Source organism: Salvelinus namaycush, chromosome 1 (assembly GCF_016432855.1).
Source record: "Salvelinus namaycush isolate Seneca chromosome 1, SaNama_1.0, whole genome shotgun sequence".
Lineage (NCBI taxonomy): Eukaryota > Metazoa > Chordata > Actinopteri > Salmoniformes > Salmonidae > Salvelinus > Salvelinus namaycush.
Genome location: NC_052307.1, coordinates 31389685 through 31414818, shown reverse-complemented (window position 1 = coordinate 31414818; position 25134 = coordinate 31389685). Strand labels below are relative to the sequence as shown.

General features: G+C 39.8%; 1 protein-coding gene across 1 annotated transcript in view; it reads left to right on the top strand.

Annotated features, from left to right (window-relative positions):
• Positions 1–5574: 5574 nt before the first annotated feature.
• Positions 5575–25134, top strand: part of LOC120034295 (solute carrier family 23 member 2-like) — a 58842-nt gene continuing 39282 nt past the window's right edge. Inside the window, exon 1 of the mRNA XM_038980914.1 lies at positions 5575–5843. The gene's annotated coding sequence lies outside the window, so the exon portion shown is untranslated. The remainder of the gene's footprint in view (positions 5844–25134) is intronic.

Here is a 25134-nt window from a genome sequence, read left to right as displayed (position 1 = left end):
GAAACTCATCAGGATGTTGCTGACCTCCAGACCAGGATCCTGTAGCTATAACCCATAAGTACAGTAGCCGCCGCACTTACACATGCTATATGGGGATGCACTGACACACTTCTTTGAAGAGTGTTTAAGAGAGTTGATGTAGCGTACAGCAAGCTGGATTGATCCTGGGCAAGGACACCAGCACCAAACACCACAGAGACACTAAAAAGAAAAGATCTGAAGCATGCGCTTGCACTAAGAATCATTCATATTCTGCAATATGCACCAGAAGAGAATGCATTGTAAATGTAGATAGTCACAGTAGACCACTTCAGAAAACTCAGTGTGAATGTAGATATGTATAGACAGTAATATATAATAATAACATAGATACAGTTAGGCGTTGTGCTCTCATCTGTACTGCTCTATTGGTAGTAAGTAGTAGGTGGGGTTAGGGTTAAGGTTAAGGAGAAACAAAATGTGTGGGGAAGTTGTCTTAACACTTACAGAATACTAATTGATGGAATTGTAGCCTTACATGTTTAGTATAAGTCTTTTTGGATCATTTGATCGTACAGGTATTTTGTTTCATTTCAAGTCAGTTCTGGAGTTTTGAGTTACCCCTACGGGCGGTGGGCTCTAACCCTACTGGTTGCGTCTGGCCATAGTTCTAGGTGACACAGGGAGGGTCACTGGTTCTGTTCTGTCACCAATGGATAAGCATGAGATGTACAGTATGTCAGTGCCTCCTTATAATGTGTGTAACAACAAGACAGATATACTAAGATGTATATGTGTTATAAACTGAAGCCATCCTCAGATGAATACAGAGTATACAGCTATGGCTTGATCCCTCTTCTCAATCGTTCATCAGAGGTTTTGTTTTGTTAATGTCCCAAAATGGCCCAAAATGGCACCCTCGGGAATAGGGTCCATTTGGGACATCTATGATGTGATCATGTGAGGTCTGAGCACTGGCCGCTAGTGATAACATCACTGTCATTTCCTATCCTAAGCCCTGATAAGGTATGTGGTGTTGTTGTTGTTGTTGTACAGATATATGCAGTAGTGAATGAAGGAACAGTGTTCCTGTGGCAGAAAGTATTATTACATGCCCGTTCTTCTCATTGAAACCAAAAGCAATTCTGGGACGGCAAAAATATGCCATAATCCTGATGTAGTAATACCATGGTAAATAATGGTAATACTATAATCCTTTATACCTGTAACACGTTGACTGCTCAGACTGCAGACAAAACCCATACCCACACCCCGACCCACCACATACTTTCATACCCCTACACCTAAGCCCTAACCACCAAAGCCCCTAGGCACCAGGCCCTATATATTGTACCCTGTGGACCTGTTCTAGGAAATCACATTGTCTCAGAAGTAGAGTGTTGTAACAGAGGTTTTCTCTGTCTATGCCATAACAACATAGCTCATGTGACCTGGCCTGGAGCAGATTAGTTCTGTTCACACGTGTGCGTGCGTGTGTTTGTTTGTGCGGTGTGGCATGAATGAATGAAACAGACTGTAGACCAAACCATGGAACTAAAGCATGCACAGATAGCATGGCCAAGCCCTGGTGCCTGGCCTAAATGTCATACACATACACACACACACACACATAGACATATACACACACACACACACACACACTCCATGTGAGCTACTCTCTCCATGAGAAAACAATGGTGTGTTATAACTATTTACTGTTTGAAGGAGGGCCTGTTTTGAAGCAGAAAGACTAGAATGACCAGTGCAAACATGAGGGAATTCTTAACTCATAATTCATTTGAATTCTAAACTGCCTGATTGAGAATTCCCAGGATTCCTAGGCTGTATGTGTTGATCACTTCACTATCCGTGGGATGTCATCATGAGTGGGTGGGTGGGTGGGTGGGTGTGTATGTGAGCGTTACAAAGTGTGCGTGTGTGCATGAGCGCTAGAACGTGTGTGTGTGTGTTGCCAAGTGGAGCATGATGTAAATCCAGGCTTTAGCATCTCTAGTGCTACTCCTCCTACCAAACACCTTCACAAACATGTGACTCCTGATTCTACTGTCACAAATCCTCAGGTCTCAGCTCCCTTACACCACGCACGCACGCACGCACGCACGCACGCACGCACGCACGCACGCACGCACGCACGCACACACACACACACACACACACACACACACACACACACACACACACACACACACACACACACACACACACACATTAAGATTCAAGTTCTAGAATACTACAGGCCCACTTAAGCCTTTACCTTACATACCTGTAGTCATTGTCATGTGGGGTACTTTATCTCACATGCATAAATAACCACCAGAGCAAGCACTTAGAGAGAGTTTGTGTGTGTCTGTCATGTCTGATCTCACTCCCTGTTGTATGTGTCAGTGGCAGGTGCTGGTAGGGTAAAGGCTGATTGGGGATTAGTCAATAGCCAGGCCATAGCAGGTCAGGGGGACACGGCCACTTTGGTCAATGAAAAATGAAGCACTTTAGTTAGTTAATTGAGTGGATGATATACTGTAGCAGATCTTACACTACAGGGCCAATAATAAACAACATAAAGAGTAGATCTAAGATCAGGTCCCTGCTGTACATCAAATCTTATTCATTATTGTCTAAAAGGCAAAACTGATCCTAGATCAGCACTTCTAATCTGAGATGCTTGTTGATAAATACATGCCCAAATATGACTTTGTTTCTGGATGGAGATTGATTTGCCAGACTGCTGTATAAATTCCTCTGTTGGTCTTTGAGTTGACTGCCTGATCTGTTAGGTATCTGCTTTGGCTTTCAAATAGATCATTGATTTAGTTGCTGTGAGTTTTATTGTTGTTATTTATCTGTGTTGGAAAAACGTCGGTGATAAAATAACATGGTTATTGCTTATTGTGGTGGAAGGGAATTGAAGATGAGCAGAGTAATGTGATGACGAGATGAAACCAAATGGAATGTGATAAGATGTGATATTGTTGCGTAACATGAGAATATCACCACTTGATGCCGATGAAGAACACCACTATGAGAAAGTTGGACTTTCACATTGAGAAACAGAAGGGTGAAAGCTAGGAGGATGACCTAGGTTAACGATGTGGGCCTGCAATCGGAGGGTTGCCAGGCTGAATATCATGTCTGATGGAAAAAAATGTGGTAGGATTCTAGATAAGACCTCACACTTAAAAATCAATCAACCTCAGGTGAACCTTTTAATGCAGAGGGCTAAATCAGGGTCACACAGTGTTTGAACTTTGAAACAAAAGTACTTTTAAACAAAATACACCTCACACACATGGTTATGAACCATGTCAGATATAGAGTTGAAATGTATTTAGTTTTGAATTTGCATCCCAATATTATACTTTATATACATAATTTAAGACTGAAATATAACAAAACCGTTAAACATAGAAACACAGGATTTTCAGCGTTTTTTAAAGTAACGTTTATTAATTATAAAATGTTATGAATAACATTCCACCCGTGAGGCCACTAGGTCATTTGACTGCAGGAAAGGTCTACGCAGTAACATACTACAGGCCAAATAGGCAACTGACTTCAGGTAAAGTATTAACCTTTTACTGCAGTGGGTTAAATCAGGGTCACACAGAGAGATTCTTGGTAGTCTTAACAAATATGAACCATGTCAGATATAGAGTTGAAATGTATTCAATTTAGAGTTTGCATTCCAATATTACACTTTATATACATCACAGAAGACTGAAATATAACAAAACCGTTTGACACAGAAACACCAGATTTTCTGCGGGTTTTTTGAAATGTTTATTAATTAGAAAATTATGAAAGATATGAATAACATTCCACCCATGAGGCCACTAGAGGGAGATTTGGTCCTTGAGACTGCAGGAAAGAGCTACTAGAAATTCATGTAACCAATAACAGTACATTTACTACTGGTGATATACGGTATGTAATGGGGAATTTATAAAAATAACCAATCAAAGGGCAAATAATTAACACAATAAAACAGTGAATGCGCAAGAATTGGTGGGAGACAGCTGAGTGCATTCTGGAGAGAGATGTGCCAATATCTTCGCCACACATCCCTCCCCTTCTTCTTGTCTCAACATTTCAAATTATACTAAAGGCACATCATCTTCACACATATTTTAGATCCGTTGCTTTTTACTGACAGCCGCATCTCAATAATCAGCTAGGCCTATATTGCCAAGCCCGCTGCCCAAATTGCGGGATTCCCAATTAGGCATATATATGTGATTTGAAACAATCCACAGCTTTAAAAGAAGCTAATTATCCCCTGGGGCTAAGTCATGCTCTCTGGTGAAGTATTTTGAATTATTTTATTCATTTCTGTATAGACGGGAGTAATTATATACTTTTGACAAATGTATTTCAATTTACTTTAGGCTAAAGTGACTACTGTTACCGAATCATGTCCTATGCTTAGGTTACTCATCACCTTAGGAATTGTATTTTATTGTTGGCCTGCAAATACTTTATTATAAAGGGGATTTTTCCCCCAACCCCCTGCACTCAGCACCCCCTACTCAAAACAAATTCCTGCTGCTATGCAGACAGACAGACAGACAGACATGCATACATGCAGTAGGGAGTTTTTCCTAGCCACCGTGCTTCTACACCTGCATTGCTTGCTGTTTGGGGTTTTAGGCTGGGTTTCTGTACAGCACTTTGAGATATCAGCTGATGTAAGGGCTATATAAATACATTTGATTTGAGTATAGAGAAATTGAATTATTAGGAAACTGGTTAATATTGGCACAGTTCACATTTCAAGAGTAAGATGATTTCACAATATTGCAGTACTTCAGTCTACAATGCAATCTGGAGACCGTTTTTTAGAAGCCCTACATTAAACCATTATTGTGTTTCTCCCCCCTCTTGGTCTTGTTTTGGATATGTAATTATTTGGGTTATATATTTGGGCAGCGTGTCTGTGTTTGTGGAGCATGGGTCCTGAAGAACTGTGTTGCTGCGATACGCCTAGAATACCACTAGATGTGAGTATGGAACGGTGCAAATATCCACAGAACCAGGGAGAAAGTGGAAGACGACATTTTGTGTTCATAAAAACAGGGACAAACTTGTCGAAACGAGGCACTGAGAAAGAGGGGGGGATTGGAGGAGAAACATTGAGAGAAAGAGGAAGGGCAGACTTCTGGAACCGGTGTGCCCAGAACACATTGACTTTTGCCGCGTTTAAATCCTGGGAACTCGGAAATCTCCGACTTCCGACTTCAGTTTTCTTCAAGACAACTGTGTACTCAGAAAAAAACGAGCTCCGACTGGGATAAATCGTTTTGAACGGTCAGCCAACTCGGAATTCATAGTCGGAAACACGGGTATATTTATAGAGCCCCGACTTTCCGACCTGAAGATCACTGACGTCATGATTTGACCTCATTTTATTCCCAGTTGTCTTGAACGCACTAAAGTCGCAAGTCAGAGATTTTTGAGTTCCCGGTTGTCTTGAACGTGGCAGTAAACACAAAGAGGAAGGGCCTGACGTCAGGGCCTATCTGAGCATGCGCTGTTATGTGTTCAGTCAACCCCGTGCCTATCTGAAGACTACATAATACACGCTCTTTCTGTATCAACAGACATTGCTATCTGACAGCCCCATACACTGGCGCAGGAGACTACAAGAATAGTTATTTTCTACCTACTAAGAACTGGACCAACACACATCGCACGCTCCTTTCGGCTTCATTTGAAGGTTGTTGTTCGGGTTTAACCTACCTTTGGCTGTATCACCCCTAACCAACCCTAACCTCACCAGCACCGCCACGGGGACTTTACCATAACCCTGAAGGGAAACGGGTCCTGCCGGTGTTCCTTCCCCAGGACAGGTGAGTGTTTACCTGGGGAGCCAGCTGTTTGGTGCTCACTAGCCATATTTGCATCATTCTCGTGATGGGGAATATGACGCCATAGCTAGCTACAGTGTGACAGAGAGAGGGAGAGATACAACATCCGAGGATGGACCAATAGCAAACGCGGAGGGAGCAGGAGGATCATGTCTATAGCAATGCATGCTCCTAATCAGAGGGCCTCATCATTTAATGATAAGAGATGCGCCGTGGAATAGTATGAGGCATTGCTTTATATTGAATAGCATATAGGCAATTCTTTGGTAACAGAATGACGCTGAGACTCCGATTTTTGGCAAAGTTAAACAAACCATACAACTCTATGCGTAAGGACTACTTTCAAAAATGTCCACAAAACAACCCATATACTTGAAGAACAGTGCAGATGTAAAGTTTTGTAACAGAATGACAGTAAAATTGCCCTTTTTATGTGACCAAGTTTTCCAAAAACTCTGTTCAATATCTACTCTGAATTGAGATTCAATGGTGTCTGCATAAATAATAGGGTGCTTAGACATCGCAGTAGAGCACAGTACATTGTACTTTACTCTACCCTAGTGTACTTTACTGTACTGACCTATACACTACTCTACGTTGAGTGTGTGAGAGAGAAGACTGTTTTCACAATTCTGTCAATAACAGTATGCCAGTGGAAGGGAGGACAGTAGCAGGTGACCCAACTGCGGTTTCCGATTTACACCTTTTAATTGCTTAATAAATCATAAACACAATTGTTATCAGTAAAATTAAATATAAATGTTAATATTAGTTTCCAAGGGTCTTAACTTCAACATTATTGTGTTTTGATTTACAGTACCAGTCAAAAGTTTGGACACACCTATTCATTCAAGGGTTTTTCTTTATTTTCTATATAGTAGAATAATAGTGATGACATCACAACTATGAAAACACATATGGAATCATGTAGTAACTAAAAAAGTGTTAAGCAAATAAAAATATATTTTATATTTGAGATTCTTCAAAGTAGTCACCCTTTGCCTTGATTACAGCTTTGCACACTCTTGGCATTCTCTCAACCAGCTTCACCTGGAATGTTTTTCCAACAGTCTTGAAGAAGTTCCCACATATGCTGAGCACTTGTTGGGTGCTTTTCCTTCACTCTGTGGTCCAACTCATCACAAACCATCTCAATTGGGTTGAAGTCAAGTGATTGTGGAGGCCAGGTCATCTGATGCAGCACTCCATCACTCTCCTTCTTGGTCAAATAGCCCTTACACAGCCAGCCTGTAGGTGTGTTGGTTCATTGTCATGTTGAAAAATAAATTATAGTCCCACTAAGCGCAAACCAGATGTGATGGCATATCGCTGTAGAATGCTGTGATAGCCATGCTGGTTAAGTGTGCCTTGAATTCTAAATAAATCACAGACAGTGTCACCAGCAAAGCACCATCACACCTCCTCCTCCAGGCTTCACGGTGGGAACTACACATGCGGAGATCATCCGTTCACCTACTCAGCATCTCACAAAGACACAGCGGTTGGAACCAAAAATCTCAAATTTGGACTCCACCGGTCTAATGTCCATTGCTTGTGTTTCTTGGCCCAAGCAAGTCTTCTTATTGGTGTCCTTTATGAGTGGTTTCTTTGCAACAATTCGACCATGAAGGCCTGATTCACGCAGTCTCCTCTGAACAGTTGATGTTGAGATATCTGTTACTTGTGATGCATTTATTTGGGCTGCAATTTCTGAGTAATGAACTTATCCTCTGCAGCAGAGGTAACTCTGGGTCTTCCTTTTTTGTGGCGGTCCTCATGAGAGCCAGTTTCATCATAGCGCTTGATGGGTTTTGCGACTGCACTTGAATAAACGTTCAAATATCTTGAAATGTTCTGTATTGACCGACCTTCATGTCTTTAAAGTAATGATGTACTGTCATTTCTTATTTGAGCTGTAATATGGACTTGGTCTTTAACCAAATAGGGCTATCTTCTGTATACCACCCCTACCTTGTCACAACACAACTGATTGGCTCAAACACATTAAGAAGGAAAGAAATTCCACAAATGAACTTTTAACAAGGCACACCTGTTAATTGAAATGCATTCCAGGTGACTACCTCATGAAGCTGGTTTGGGATGGGATGAGGTTTGAGAAGAGTTGGACCGCAGAGTGAAGGAAAAGCAGCCAACATGTGCTCAGCATATGTGGGAACTCCTTCAAGACTGTTGGAAAAGCATTCCAGGTGAAGCTGGTTGAGAGAATGTCAAGAGTGTGAAAAGCTGTCATCAAGGTGAAGGGTGGCTACTTTGAAGAATCTCAAACATAACATATATTTTGATTTGTTTAACACTTTTTTGGTTACTACATAATTCCATATGTGTTATTTCAGTGTTGATGTCTTCACTATTATTATACAAAGTAGAAAATAGTAAAAATAAAGAAAAACCCTTGAATGAGTAGGTGTGTCCAAACTTTTGACAGGTACTGTATTTCAAATACATTTTTAAGAATTCTTCTGGTAGATATTTTTGGAGACCTCTCTTCCATCTGTTTGACCAGAAACCAAAGCCTTTGATTATTACTAATTTTAGGATGGGAAATAATAAAACATTGTGTGTGTGTGTGTGTATATAATATATATAATTGAAAAATGTGTGTGTAATAAATAAATATATATGTATACTTACATTTTTATATATATAAAAATGTATGTATGCCTTAATTTCTGTAAAATATACTCTTAGCTTTCATTTGACACCAAATGTAATGAGCTCTTATGAACTTAAGATGTTGGTGCTCATGGGTCCTTTTACCTCTCCCCCTTCCCTTCATCTTATAACGTGTGTGTTAAAATGAGTTGTTACATAAGTAGGACTATTCATCGATATCCATCCATCAATCACCATGTAGGGATCGCATCTGATTTTTAGGGTGAGATTTATTACCATGGTTGTCCTGGAAACAATGCCTGGAGGAATGTGTGTGTGCGTCACTTGCGTGAGCCAACATGAGTGAGGAAGATTTGTTTTGTCCTCAGGCTACCAATAAGTTATTCGTAGCCTATAATCTATGGGGATTTCTACACAATGAAAGACTCCAGCAGAACCTTTGGTTTGTAGGTTAGGCTGCACAAGTTAGGCTATGTCATTATGATCAATATGAACCGTGCACGCTCTCTCGCGTGAGTGTGAGAGAGAATATGCTCCCCTCTGATCCCCTTCATTAATGTAGCTTACCAAATTGTGTTTTAGGTGTTATTTAAATCACATTCTCAAATAAAATTAATAACATAATGGCTTAACTTTGCCTCCCAAAGCTGTTTCATGGGGATTTGGCTATTAAGCCTGTAGCCTACCATTATTAATAATGAATATTATTACTAGTGTGAGAGCTGGGCCACTCGGTTCACTTGGGCTGCAGTGGGTCTCAGACCAATATAGTCTGACTGCGACCCGCATCCTGGGCAGTTCTTCCCGCTCCCTCTTTCAACTGGCTCCTGGATGTTTCTCTTTCTATTGATTCTTGGCTACTTCCTCGTTCTAGTTTACTCCTGCCGGAATTCTATCTTTCAACCTGCACTTAAGCCTACCTTTCTCTTCAAGACATTTGGTTCTATGTCAATATATTTCTGACTGCCGAATGAAGCTCTCCTCTTGTGCACACGACATGGCTCTGGTCGTAGTGGCTGGTGCGTAGTTAGGATAAATGAAACGGCAAATCATAACAGTTAATAAAAAGTCTCATAGATCAGACTCCAATCTCAGATGTGTCCCGAGATGATAAATAAAGGCATTTAACAAATACTTAAGAGGCACGGCAAACAAAAGGTTTAAGCCAAGCCTAGCGTTGTACTTTCTTCTATGTCAGTGGCGCATGCTTTATGATTGGAGCTTATACTATTGCTCCATTGGACAGTGCGGCGAGAAGTGTGCTGTAAGGACAGCTCCCCGTACCCAGTTCACATTGGACATGGAGAGCTCAGATTTGATCACACTATGCTTCCTTACCATAGGCCTACCTCTGCTCTATACCCCACATTTCTAGCCACTCCACCATCTCCCTACAACCTGCCCTTTTGCCATAGGCCTACCTAATTTCCTTAAATGACACTTGGTATAGGCCTATAAGCAGCTCTCACCTTCCTATGATGTATTATATCACCGACCCGCCTCCACCCCACTCGCCTCCCTTCTGCCCCGCTGGGAAGGCCAGTTAAACCCAGGGCTGTGCCCTGGGGCTGACTTTCCAGTGGGGAATGGACCATCTCCTGTATAGGACCTGGTCTTGCAGGGGGGGGGGGTCAGCACAAAACAACTGACATACATGTTTGTGAGTTTCATCTTTTCATCGTTTGTAGTAGGGCTGGGCGGGAATACCGTTTTTTGCGATGTACCGGTATTGATGCACGGACCGGTTTGGGTTTTTACTTTACCTTCTATAACAGTACTTGAATGTTTGGTTTGTTAAATGTGATAGGCAGTGTGTAACGTCCATTTTTATTGGTTACTTCGCTACTTGAGTCATCTCTCTCCACCCTCTCTCCATGCCGCTTTCCACACAGACCTAGCCCTGGCTCCTGTCTCACTCAATGAGCGCATTTGTTGTTCCTCGACCACGAGACACTTGCGTTCAGTCTTCATGGTCAATGCAGCATATGCAACAATGTTGATGACAACGATGCAGTTGTCACTTTGCTTTTTAATATAAATCTACTAGCATTCTATAATTACACTATTAGCTTGTATTTCTTACATCTGCAAAGAGCTAGTTTGTCTTAGCAAGTTGTTCCTAAATCTTGTTAGCCACTGATTGTTAGCCTCTAATGCTAATCGCTAGCTAGCTAATAAATGTACTGAGCAAGAGCAAGTGTAGTTAGCTATACAGCCTGATAATACCAGTGAGGGTGTAGACCTAAATCAGCATGTTGTTTCTGCAACAGTATCTTATACATTTAAAGAGTAATACGCAAAGCAAGAAAATGTTAGCTACATGAAGTAGCTAAAAGAAAACATTAAATGTAGCCAACGATTATAGGGTCCCCTTTGAAACAACCTATCAACACTAGTTCATACCCTGTCACAATAACTCCTCCCTGGCATTTTCATTCCTTGTCATGTCAAACAACACTGTATTCTAACTATATAATTAGAATAGACATTCTATTTCCATGATTCCAACAGTTAACCCAAGTGTTTTGCTCTAAATCGCAAGTCAAATTGCAACATTTGGTTCAAAATAAGGCCCAGATATCGTGCAGCCCTACGTGGCAGTGTGGAAATGATCTCATATGCAGAAATTGATGACACTTTTTGGGTTGAAGTTGTATTATTTTATACTGTTCAATCAGAATGGAGAAAGAACAATGGAAATCACGTAGAATGTATGTGTTGCCACCCTAGGGTCACGCACTACTCATAAAGCAAATGTAGAACTTTTATTATTAAAAAACAAAATATCGTCATACCATAAAAAAAATTTTTTTTAAATACCGTGATATATTTTGGCAATATCGCCCAGCCCTAATTTGTTGGCCAAACCATTTGAACGCTACAGACGATTTTGTGAGAAGACCGCAGCGACATAGGCGGATGCGGTGGATTGAGACGCATCCAATGCAAAAAAAACATCTCTCTAGTTTAAACTGACAGATTTTTATGGGATTTTTTATTATTATGCTAATTAGATTGTAGGCGCGAACATCGGCCTTTGAGGGTTAAAACTGTTGTAAATAAGCATGCTCCGTATAAAATTTTGAAAACTTGGTATAAAAAAACTACGCATGAAGGATAGATCAATCCCTTTGTTCACGCATGAATTGTATGAAAAATTACAGGAAAGAAATTTAGCTTGGGCTGAGGCTAGATTGACTGATACTACTTCTGACTGGCAGACATTTGAGAAATCGATATCTGTCTCTGGTTACAAAAGAAAAGTCAACATACTTCCTGAACTGTGTATCTGAGAATCGTGCGAATCAACATCTGGAAAGTAGTCAGGTTATAATAGCCTCTGGTCCCATAATAGACCAAATGGAAATTTGGGGTGCTTTTAATAACCATTTTGCCTCAGCTGGCCATCTATTTGAAATAATTGTTTCTGGAAATTCCTCTAATTCCAGTAGAGTCCTTTATTCACCTTGAAACAGACTGTAGAGAATGATGCACACCCAGATAGAGAATGTCTATTTTCATTTCAACTATTTTACATCTATGATGTAGTGCATGGTTAAAAATCAGTGGAGAAAAAAAACATCCACAGGGTGTAATTCTTTTGATCCTTTTTTACTGCAACTCTCTGGCTCACTTATTGCAGAATAATTAACCTATACTTCAGAATATATTATATATTTCAGACAAACCATTCAGAATTTTTTATTTTTGAGGTCACTCTCTTTTCAATGAGATTTCATTGGGAAACCAGATTTCTAAGGGACCTTCTTGCAGTTCCTACCGCTTCCACTGGATGTCAACAGTCTTTAGAAATTGGTTGAGGTTATTCCTTTGTGTAATGAAGAAGTACGGCCATCTTGAAGGAGGGTCACTCGAAGTGTCCTGTTTGTTAGAAGCGCGTGACCAGAAGCTAGCTACAGTTGGTTTTAATCCTGTATTGAACACAGATCATCCCGTCTTCAATTTTATCGATTATTTACGTTAAAAAATACCTAAAGTTGTATTACAAAAGTAGTTTGACATTTTTTGGCAAAGTTTACAGGTAACCTTTGAGATATTTTGTAGTCACGTTTCACATTTGGAACCGGTGTTTTTCTGGATCAAACGTGCCAAATAAATTGACATTTTGGATATATATCGACGGAATTAATCGAACAAAAGGACCATTTGTGATGTTTATGGGACATATTGGAGTGCCAACAACAGAAGCTCGTCAAAGGTAAGAATGAATTATATTTTTATTTCTGCGTTTTGTGTCGCGCCTGCAGGGTTGAAATATGCTTCTCTCTCTTTGTTTACAATGGTGCTATACTCAGATAATAGCATCGTTTGCTTTTGCCAAAAAGCCTATTTGAATTCTGACATGTTGGCTGGATTCACAACCAGTGTAGCTTTAATTTGGTATCTTTCATGTGTGATTTAATGAAAGTTTGATTTTTATAGTAATTCATTTGAATTTGGCGCTCTACATTTTCTCTGGCTTTTTGCCAAGTGAGACAGTAGCATCCCGCCTAAACTCAGATTTTTGGATATAAATATGAGCTTTACCGAACAAAACATACATGGATTGTGTAACATGAAGTCCTATGAGTGTCATCTGATGAAGATCATCAAAGGTTAGTGATTAATTTTATCTCTATTTCTGCTTTTTGTTACTCCTCTCTGGCTGGAAAAAATGGCTGTCTTTTTCTGTGACTTGGCTCTAACCTAACATAATCGTTTGGTGTGCTTTCGTCGTAAAGCCTTTTTGAAATCGGACACTGTGGCTGGATTTACAACAAGTGTATCTTTAAAATGGTGTAAAATACTTGTATGTTTGAGGAATTTAAATTATGGGATTTCTGTTTTGAATTTGGCGCCCTGCAGTTTCACTGGCTGTTGACGAGGTGGGACGCTACCGTCCCACATACCCTAGTGAGGTTAACTACACATGGTTGATATTACTAGTTTATCTAGCGTGTCCTGCGTTGCATATAATCGATGTGGTGCCTGTTAATTTCTCATCGAATCACAGCCTACTGTTCCAAACGGGTGATGATTTACCACTGTCGTTGCACCAAACCTAACCATAAACATCAATGCCTTTCTTTAAAATCAATACACAAGTATATATTTTTAAACCTGCATATTTAGTTAATATTGCCTGCTAACATGAATTTCTTGTAATTAGGGAAATTGTGTCACTTCTCTTGCGTTCCGTGCAAGCAGTCAGGGTATATGCAGCAGTTTGGGCCGCCAGGCTCGTTGCGAACTGTGTGAAGTCCATTTATTCCTAACAAAGACCGTAATTCATTTGCCAGAATTGTACATAATTATGACATAACATTGAAGGTTGTACAATGTAACAGCAATATTTAGACTTAGGGATGCCACTCGTTAGATAAAATACGGAACGGTTCCGTATTTCACTGAAAGAATAAACGTTTTGTATTCGAAATGATAGTTTCCGGATTCAACCATATCAATGACCAAAGGCTCGTAATTCTGTGTGTTATTATGTTATAATTAAGTCTATGATTTGATATTTGATAGAGCAGTCTGACTGAGCGATGGTAGGCAGCAGCAGGCTCGTAAGCATTCATTCAAACAGCACTTTCGTGCGTTTGCCAGCAGCTCTTCGCAATGCTTCAAGCATTGAGCTGTTTATTACTTCAAGCCTATCAACTCCCGAGATTAGGCTCGTGTAACCGATGTGAAATGGCTAGCTAGTTAGCGGGGTGCGCGCTAATAGCGTTTCAATCGGTGACGTCACTCGCTCTGAGACTTGGAGTAGTTGTTCACCTTGCTCTGCAAAGGCCGCGGCTTTTGTGGAGCGATGGGTAACGATGCTTCGAGGGTGGCTGTTGTCGACGTGTTCCTGGTTCGAGCCCAGGTAGGGGCGAGGAGAGGGACGGAAGCTCTACTGTTACACTGGCAATACTAAAGTGCCTATAAGAACATCCAATAGTTAAAGGTGTATGAAATACAAATGGTATAGAGAGAAATAGTCCTATAATTCCTATAATAACTACAACCTAAAACTTCTTACCTGGGAATATTGAAGACTCATGTTAAAAGGAACCACCAGCTTTCATATGTTCTCATGTTCTGAGCAAGGAACTTAAACGTTAGCTTTTTTACATGGCACATTTGCACTTTAACTTTCTTCTCCAACACTTTGTTTTTTCATTATTTAAACCAAATTGAACATGTTTCATTATTTATTTGAGGCTAAATTGATTTATTGATGTATTATATTAAGGTAAAAGAAAAGTGTTCATTCAGTATTGTTGTAATTGTCATTATTACAAATACATTTTAAAAAATCGGCCGATTTAATCTGTATCGACTTTTTTCGGTCCTCCAATAATCGGTATCGGCGTTGAAAAATCATAATCGGTCAACCTCTAATGGTGACACCATTTACCAGATTGCAGCAGCCACATTAAACCTTTGAATGCAGTCTACTATATAGCACCCTTTGCTTTAATACAGGTGACAGTTTTAATACTCTACTGCATCCTGTATCAAAAAGTTGTCTGGTCCTCATAACATTTCCATAGCTCACTTCATTATTCCATTTTTGTTAACAAAGCTATACTAAACAAGCTTCCAACTTCACTGTTAAAATATAAAAATACCAAACCCCTTCACAAGGTTTGTTAACTCTTGACGTTCTTCGGGTCTCCACCGAACTAGGTAAATCCGCTCTTACACTGAGTAAAAATATAACAGTTCATATAAGGAAATCGGTCAATTTTTAAAGCAATTCATTAGGCCCAAATCTATGGATTTCACATGACTGGGAATACAGATATGCATTTGTTGGACACAGATACCTTAAAAAAAGGTAGGGGTTTGGATCAGAAAACCAGTCTATATCTGGTGTGACCACTATTTGCCTCATGCAGCATGACACATCTCCTTTGCATAGAGTTGATCAGGCTGTTGATTGTGGCCTGTGGAATGTTGTCCCACTCTTCAATGGCAGTGCAAAGTTGCTGGATATTGGCGGGAACTGGAACACGCTGGTGTACACGTCGATCCAGAGCATCCCAAACATGCTCAATGGGTGACATGTCTGGTGAGTGTGCAGGCTATGGAAGAACTGGGACATTTTCAGCTTCCAGAAATTGTGTACAGATCCTTGCTACATGGGGCCGTGCATTATCATGCTGAAACATGAGGTGATGGCGGCAGATGAATGGCACGACAATGGTCCTCAGGATCTCATCATGGTATCTCTGTGCATTTAAATTGCCATCGATAAAATGCAATTGTGTTCATTGTCCGTAGCTTATGCCTGCCCATACCATAACCCCACCACCAGCATGGGGCACTCTGTTCACAACGTTGACGTCAGCAAACCACTTGCCCACATGACGCCATCCACGTCTACCATCTGCCTGGTACATTTTGAAACCGTGATTCTCCGTGAAGAGCGCACTTCTCCAGCATGCCAGTGGCCATCGAAGGTGAGCATTTGAAGTAGGTTACGACGCCGAACTGCAGTCAGGTCAAGACCCTGGTGAGGACGACTAGCACGCAGATGAGTTTCCCTGATTCGGTTTGTGCATACATTTTCTTCAGCTGTCCAGGTGGCTGGTCTCAGACGATCCCGCAGGTGAAGAAGCCGGATGAGGAGGTCCTGGGTTGGCGTGGTTACACGTGGTCTGCAGGTGAGGCCGGTTGGATGTACTACCAAATTCTCTTAAACGGATAAAAATGAACATTCAATTCTTTGGCAACAGCTCTGGTGGACATTCCTGCAGTCAGCATGCCAATTGCACACTCTCTCAAAACTTCAGACATCTGTGGCATTGTGTTTTGTGACAAAACTGCATATTTTAGTGGCCTTTTTATTGTCCCCAGCACACGGTGCACCTGTGTAACGATCATGCTGTTTAATCAGTTTCTTGATATGCCACACCTGTCAGGTGGATGGAGAAATGCTCCCTAAAAGGGATGTAAACACATTTCTGAGCTTTTTGTGCGTATGGAAAATGAAACATGGGACCAACACTTTACATGTTGCATTTATATTTTTGTTCAGTGTAGTTTTCAAGCACCTCATTGCTGGAACCAACTACAAAATACATTACAATTGGATGTTCTGGTGCTGCTCAGGCACAAAAGAATATTGATTAGGGACCATCTCTTATTGAGGAATGAAATTATTTTTGAATATTTGTGTAGTGCTGTATTTTTTTGTTGTATTGTTTGTATTTGATTTAGATTTTGTCTTATGAAATTGTATATGCAGGTCTCCCTTGTGAAAGGGACCCTGCTTAAATAAAATATAGGATGATTTTGGTCATAGCCAGTCAACTGAGTTTTGTGAGTTCATCGTGACTTACTTGAGGGTTCGTTTTTGATTTCGACAACGCTCATTTGCCCACTAACACGGGATACACATCTGCGGTAATTGTGCTCTATCCAATCCTATCACAGAACTTGAAGAAGGTGAGACAGACTGCCCAGCAGCACAGTGGATCGGACTTTGTTTACATAAGACAATATGTCACACTTTTCTTTTTTTTTACTTGAGAAATACTGCACCAAACACCATAGCTAGATGTAAAATTGTGTGACTAAAACATCCTCGGCAAAAAATGGCAAAATGAAATGCCCAGTGCAGTCAAAAACATATATATTTTTGTATTTTATATACTGTATATTTCCTCACTATGAGTTTGAAATAATACTGTGAAATTGTGAAAATGATGATGTCATTTTAATGTACGAGCTGTTTGGAAATTTCAGCCTGTTTTGGTGGGATGGAGTTTTGCCCTTCCATGTTGACATCATCATGTGGTAAATTAGTTAATAGACCAATAAGAGTTCCAAACCTCTCTGTCAATAGCAGCACATTTCAGATTTTTCCTCCCCACTCAGATCAGCCCCAGACAGTCATAGCAAATTCTTGCTTGAGAAATTGCCCTTTTCTAAGAAGCTATTTCTGTTTATTTGTGACAGTTAAAAAAAAATATATATATGTTTTACTTAAAATAATCACAGTAAGGTACTTAATTGTTACCCAGAAATTATTTTATATTGGCTGCATTGGACCTTTTTTTTTTTATTACAGATTTCTTGAGTTATCTTCAATTCATTCTGACTATTTTGAGTCAGTGATACTGTCTTTGTTACTATGGTTTCTCATGGGGACAAACATGAATAACTGCCACATCGAACCACACACCAAAGACTGAAATCTCGTTTTTCTTAATGAGCAACAGAGAAACACATGCGGAATCGGTGCTTTTGGTCACTCTTTAAATTTCTTGTATTGCATAAAAATCCGACATCTGTATATCCCAGTCACTGTGTTTCCTAAATGTTTCGACATGCACCAGCCATTTAGACTTCTGTTATCAGATAGGCAGTGCACTTTGCTGTCAGTACATAGTTACCATACAGTTGAACTGATGAGAACTTACTTCCGCACAACAGTTCTGAGAGGACTTTTTTGTGGGGAATCTAATTTGTACAGATATTTTGTTGACTTAACCTTTGGTGTTGGAGTTCGAGCAACATGGCACACCACCACTTTCTCAATGCTGGCATGTCGGTGGAAACGAGGGGGGGGGGAAGTGGATTGCCATTGACAAGCGCAACAAAAGGTACATTTTTCAGTATTATTGCGATCTGTAGACATTTTAATTTCAAGGTGACAGTTATTTCAGCTAACCTGGGAGAAGTCAAACGGGGCATCCAGTGCCATGTACAGTGCGTACTGTAAAAACCAAAATGTATGATACTAAACAATTGTGCTACATCTAAATTTTAAAGAGGAAAAAATTATACACACACAAAGAAACATCAACACTTTGTGGACAGCAGGAGTTGATATGCAGCAATGTTTGAAATAATGTGAAGGCTGGTAAAAAAAATGTTTGCTCCACCTATGAGTCCACTGACCCAGTGATATACGCTGTGCAATGTCCCTGAAAGGGACATAGTTATTATGATGCATTATACAACGGCTGGGTCTAATCCTGAATGCTGACTGGTTAAAACCGCATTCCAGCTGTGTCTATTCCACAAGTTACCACCGGCTAAATCTATGATGTTAAAATGCCTATTTACTCTGTTCCATCTGACTGTGCAATCCACTATCTTATCAGCACAGCCAGGTAATTTATAAACTTGATCTCCACTATAAAAGCATCTTGACATTTATCTCACATTTTTTCTTTTAGACTAACAGTTGGTTTTCAACACCAGATATTTGTATGAACCTTGCTGTCTGTCTTTTTGACATTTGCAACATTGTTTCAATATTCAAATTCAATCTCCACTTGTCGCATAGTAATGAACTAGTCAGGATCAGACAGACAGGCAGCTTTTCTCAGCCAATCAAAATCATGAATCAGCATAATTTTTATGGATATATATATATACACAAAGAAATATCAATAGAAAACAGATCAAATGAAACAGTGCAGCTATTTTGCAGTCTTTCCATCTCAGTTTGAAGTGATTGTGTTAGCCGTGTTGTTAGCTAGCTCCTCTGAACAACAGCGACCTGACGAGAGAGCACATTTTTCTATGCCAGATGAAATCGCACATCATTAGCTTATTTTTATGGGTGTATCCAAATAAATGTCACTAGAAAACAGCTTATGTAAATGCAGCTACTTTGTTGTTAATCAGTCTGCACTGTTTGACGTGACTAAGTTAGCTGTAGTTGGCTAGCTAGCAAGCAAGTGATAAGAACGTTGCCAGTCAGTATGGCAATAGAACATTTAGAACGAACAACTGGGTTGCGTCTATAGATACAAAACAAAAAGACTGAACGACTGGCAACCGAACAGATGGAACGAACAACCAGCCAGCTTGGGTACCAACCCTAGATTTGTATCTGGAGTATATCTTGTGGAAGGATAAAATAGTATGAATAAATTAATCAAAATAACATTTTTACTGAAAAACTGTCAATCATTATTTGAATATGTTGCTAACCCGTTGTATAAAAGTGATAATGCCCTCGAAGCCGGTGTTTTGGAGGATATATTGGCACGTTTTGCCAGCCCTCGACTTTGTCTCGGGCCTAACAACACCCATTCCAGTATATCCTCCAAACACTGGCTTCGAGGGCATTGTCACTTAAGGAGAATACAACATTAACACACAAACGCAATGAAAGGTTCTAGAACATGACTGGAATTGTGTGAAATTAACACTATATACCAACGGTCTGCAGAACAGGACCTTTCGTTCTAACAAAGCACATCATCTTTATCTAGCCAACTGCGCAACACAAATATAACTCAACTAAAGCTGCACACAGCAACATATGATATGTCACCGAATCCAAGCAATCTGTTCTCCAAGCATACAGAGTCAAGAAAGTAGACGACCCTCTGCAGTGGCTTCAAGGCCTACAGTACAATTATAATGTTTTATACAATTCAGAAAGCTCATCAGTTAGTTGGGTATAATGACATACAATGAAAATAAATAATGTTAATAATGAAAATAAATAATGTAAATAATAAAATGATTTTAATAAAAAATAAATATACTGTAACTACATACTGCAATGATATTCAAACCACTTACACATAGCTTGATGACAGATTCGTTCACATGATAATCAGACTGAAATTAAATACAGAATGTCCATCGTTCATTTGAAACCACATTACTCATTTGATATCTAGTCGGTTACCATTTAGTACTTCTGGAAGTGTATTGGACGTCAACTGGCAGATGTGAGTCAAATTGTATTTAAATAATTTAAATGCCGGCCATATTTTATGCTTTTACTTACAGGCAAAGTAGTGAAAGGGTCTGCTCCAATGGAAGGCACCCAGGTGTCACATACAGATCTGCCACAAAGATATCCTTGCCCTGCACAATACAGTAAAAACAAAATGATTATGTAAGGCACTGCCTCTAAAACATTTTACTGTGTTTGTGTGGATCAGTATTTCATGTCATAGATCAAGGCAGAGATGGGACCAAGTTACAATTTAGCAAGTCTCAAGTCTTAACCTTTGAGTCTCGAGTCAAGTCCCAAGTAATAATGGGCAAGTGTCAAGTTCCAGAGCTGAGGTCAAGTCACAAGTCCCTAATTTGGGGTTTTGAGTCCTCAAGTTAGTGGTTAACACTGACCGCCTTGGTGGTTCTAATCTGACCGTTTTCAATATTGTCATTTCAATAACTTAATTTCAATAAAAACCTTGAAACCAACTGTCCCTGACTTTTCCTAAATATGTGTGTTTTATACTATCAGTACTATTAGATAGATGTCAAACTTTCTGACCATTTCATCCTCAAAGTGCCATGGCAGTCAAAATGACCCTATGCATATTTAACAGTAGAATACCTGGGCCTCAATGAGTACCAATAGCCGCCAGTCTAATAAATCCATTTAATATACACAAGCTAATTGAAATATTAATGGATATATTTTTGAAAGGTCAGTAAAAACATGATACAAGACAATTTATTGAATAAGAACAGAATAGCATGTTCTTGAGTTTTATCTGCTTCGTAGCCGAGGCTATATGGCTGTGCCATGCCAATGAAATCAGCTTGTTCATTTAGCAGACATCACAGGCTTATATTCTGCTGCCCTACCACAGTCAACACATATTTTACAGTATGAATATAGCAGAAGAAAATATACTGAACCAAAATATAAACGGAACATGCAACAATTTAAAAGATTTTACTGAGTTACAGGTCATTAAAGGAAATCAGTCAATTGAAATAAATACATTCGACCCTAATCTATGGATTTCACATGACTGGGCAGGGGCGCTACTGTGGGTGGGCCTTGGAGGGCATAGGCCCACCCACTGGGGAGCCAGGGCCAGCCAATCAGAATGAGTTTTTCCCCACAAAAGGGCTTTATTACAGACAGAAATACTCCTCAGTTTCATCAGCTGTTCGGATGGCTGGTCTCAAACGATCCCATATGTGAAGAGGCTGGATGTGGAACATTTCTGGGATCTTTTATTTCAGCTCATGAAACATGGGACCAACACTTTATATGTTGCGTTTCTGTTTTGTTCAGTATAGAAAGGATATTTTTCCCAAATAGCATTGGTGATTGTCGCCAGTACTCATATGAGGAACGCGTGCGTGGAGCTTCGGTTATTCTAGGAACCAGTTATATTTTCCACAAAAAGACCATCTGTTCAATTTGTAGAGTTGTTTGGGGAAAATAGGTTCATTTAGAAACCTTGCAATCTACTCTTTCCAGTAGGGTATAGAAATCAAAACGTCTGGCCTGCATGGACTGCTATAGAATGCTATTGAAGAAGTGCTATTTTGTAAGCTCCGTTCTCTTTGTCAGTGCACGCTGCGCTGGTCATCAGTCTATTCATTCTCAATTTGATAATATTGTTACCCGTCAGACTATTGTCAATTTAATCTTGTTTTTAGGCCACATATATTATTATATGTGTGAAATTTGTTTCAGTATAGTTTAGGTGTAGTTTGAATTGGCCAGCTGGGCAGGCAACTTATTTGAGTATTTACACTCTATTCGCTTCTGGATCAATCAATACATTTTCTTAACAATTACAATTTACATTTGGTGTCCTGAGGTTTCTTATGACCTAATTTCTCTTATTAAATGCTTTGATTTAGCAATTACACAATTTGAAATATCAGCAGTCAGAATGACTGTCATGGCCAGTCTAGTAGTTATGGAATTCCAGCGCTCCGAGTGTTGTGTTTTATACCACATTCAATGCAATTTTTTAAATGTAGGTTATATTTTCTGTTACAGTACATAGGCCTACGTAATAAACTTCACAGATAATGAAATTAATGTTGTTTGAATCATCATTACTAATAGAAAGGCAACCCAAATGATGATTTATAGCTAGTGTTGATAGTACAGCTACAGTTTGACTGACATTGTGAGATCTCTAATTAGAATCAAGTGTTTCCCCCCGCCCACTACATTGGAGGTCTGTGGTTGGCTGAGAATAAACATTCATGGAAACCCATGCTAAGAGTGCATATTTTCAAGCGACATGTGGTGAAAGTATAAGACAGTGCACCATTTTTTTTCCCCCTTTGCGCATCTGCCGGCTCAGCAGCGGTGTTACAGCTCAAGTCCAAGTTAAGTCCTGAGTCATAGATGCTCTAGTCCAAGTTGACTGTCAAGTGTTAAAAAATGTTGTATCAAATCTCAACATTTGCGACGTGAGTTTTACTCGAGTTTAAGTCACGTGACTCGAGTCCAGATCTCTGAAACAGGGTATACCCATTTATATGTGAAACAAACTGACACAGAATTCATCAAGACAGCCCGACTCACTAATATACTGTGCAACATAAACATACCTTACCTGGTTATCTGCTAAACTAAACTATTTGGAAACATGCGTTCCCCACCCCCCAAAAATAAACACTTTAAAAATATATATATATATATTTAGTTCTTCTCTTTTTTTATTTTTTTATGGAGGACCACTAGTAGTTATGGAATTCCATATAGTTTGTCGATCCAAAAATAAATTAAAAATCTTCCCGGTGATTCCATCAAACTGTCCAGCCCAATCGTTTCAAAGTCTGACTAACACAGCCAAACACCTCCAACTTCAACAATGCTCTTATCTTTCGATCTGCTGCTGTCCAGTCAATCTAAGAAAAAGACCATTCAGGGTTACCTATAACCAAATTCCATGTGAAGTGACATTCAGCAATGTTCAACCTTAATACTACAACATATGGCATAGACAGATAAACCTGAGTCTGTTTGTGGAATTGTTATGCAAACAAACTTGGATATACAGTTGAAGTCGGAACTTTACATACACCTTAGCCAAATACATTTAAACTCAGTTTTTCACAATTCCTGACATTTAATCAGAGTAAGAATTCCCTGTCTTAGGTCAGTTAGGATCACCACTTTATTTTAAGAATGTGAAATGTCCGAATAATAGTAGAGAGAATTATTTCTTTCAGATTTTATTTCTTTCATCACATTCCCAGTGGGTCAGAAGTTTACATACCCTCAATTCGTATTTGGTAGCATTGCCTTTAAATTGTTTAACTTGGGTCAAAAGTTTCGGGTAGCCTTCAACAAGCTTCCCACAATAAGTTGGGTGAAGTTTGGCCCATTCCCCCTGACAGAGCTGGTGTAACTGAGTCAGGTTTGTAGGCCTCCTTGCTCGCACACGCTTTTTCAGTTCTGCCCACAAATTTTCTATGGGATTGAGGTCAGGGCTTTGTGATTGCCACTCCAATACCTTGACTTTGTTGTCCTTAAACCATTTTGCCACAACTTTGGAAGTATGCTTGGGGTCATTGTCCATTTAGAAGACCCATTTGCGACCAATCTTTAACTTCCTGACTGATGTCTTGAGATGTTGCTTCAATATATCCACATAATTTTCCTCCCTCATGATGCCATCTATTTTGTGAAGTGCACCAGTCCCTCCTGCAGCAAAGCACCCCCACAACATAATGCTGCCATCCCCGTGCTTCACGGTTGGGATAGTGTTCTTCGGCTTGCAAGCCTCCCCCTTTTTCCTCCAAACATAACGATGGTCATTATGGCCAAACAGTTATATTTTTGTTTCATCAGACCAAAGGACATTTCTCCAAAAAGTACGATCTTTGTCCCCATGTGCAGTTGCAAACCGTAGTCTGGCTTTTTTATGGCGGTTTTGGAGCAGTGGCTTCTTCCTTGCTGAGCGGACTTTCAGGTTATGTCGATATAGGACTAGTTTTACTGTGAATATAGATACTTTTGTACCTGTTTCCTCCAGCATCTTCACAAGGTCCTTTGCTGTTGTTCTGGGATTGATTTGCACTTTTCGCACCAAAGTACGTTCATTCTCTGGGAGACAGAACGCGTCTCCTTCCTGAGCGGTATGACGGGTGCCTGGTCCCATGGTGTTTATACTTGCATACTATTGTTTGTACAGATGAACGTGGTACCTTTAGGCGTTTGGAAATTGCTTCCAAGGATCAACCAGACTTGTGGAGGTCTACAATTTATTTTCTGAGGTCTTGGCTGATTTCTTTTGATTTTCCCATGATGTCAAGCAAAGATGCAATGAGTTTGAAGGTAGGACTGGAAATACATCCGCAGGTACACCTCCATTAGGCTAATTGACATCATTTGAGTCAATCCAAAACTTCTAAAGCCATGAAATCATTTGGGGGAATTTTCCAAGCTGTTTAAAGGCACAGTCAACTTAGTGTATATAAACTTTTGACCCACTGGAATTGTGATTAGGTGAAATAATCTGTCTGTAAACAATTGTTGGAAAACATACTTGTGTCATGCAAAAAGTAGATGTCCTACCTAACTTGCCAAAACTATAGTTTGTTAACAAGAAATGTGTGGAGTGGTTGAAAAACGAGTTTAATTGACTCCAACCTAAGTGTATGTAAACTTCCGACTTCAACTGTACGTATCGTGTCTGAGCCGTTGAATTGCGACTCCCCTTTGTCCTTATACTGATGTTTCGCTTGTTTGATTACCTTGCGGAGGGAATAACTACACTGTTACACATATTCCCGGTCATCTTTCCATGGCTAAATGCGGTGGTTCGCACTTTCAGATTTACACAAATGCTGCCATCTTTCCAAGGTTTCTGGTTAGGGTAGGTTTTAGTAGTCACAGTGGGAACAACATATCCTATGCGCTTCCTTATAAATCTCCCTGAATCAGCGTATACAT